Here is a 619-nt window from a genome sequence, read left to right on the forward strand (position 1 = left end):
TGCATGTGCTCTTTCCTTCTCTCTTTCTCTCTCTCTCAAATAAATAAATAAAATCTTTTTTTTAAAAAAGAAAAAAAAAAAAATAGCTCTCAGTTTGAACAACCAAGTGTTGAAATGAGGAAAGAATACGGAGGCGGTCTGGGAAATTATTCTGTCACAACAACAAAAAACTTGGGAATAGTAGGGCTGCCCTGTGACATAGACTGTCCCACATGCTACAGAGATATTTCCCAACATGCAGGACAACAAGACTTGGAAAGATATAAAACTCACCATGTAATTTAATTTCAGGCTAGACCAAAATGAAAACTTGACCCTTAATATAGAACTTTCACAGAAGCAATGAGAAAACTACCATGCAGATCTGAGTTTCCACCCTTGGGATGATCCATGGTCCCAGTTCCTCCCAAATTCTTTTAAATTTGATGATTTACCCATGCTCCAGTTTAAGATTTGAAAGAAAATTACAGTAGCATCTAGATGATTTTTGAAAGGACCCAAGGAGAATCCATGCCCACTATTTTGGGATGAATACCACAGCAGAAGAAATACACATTGTAAATTAATATTTGAAGAACATTTATACCAGTAGCATTCAAAGTGATGTAAAATCAGACAG

Source organism: Ailuropoda melanoleuca, chromosome 14 (assembly GCF_002007445.2).
Source record: "Ailuropoda melanoleuca isolate Jingjing chromosome 14, ASM200744v2, whole genome shotgun sequence".
Classification (NCBI taxonomy): Eukaryota; Metazoa; Chordata; class Mammalia; order Carnivora; family Ursidae; genus Ailuropoda; species Ailuropoda melanoleuca.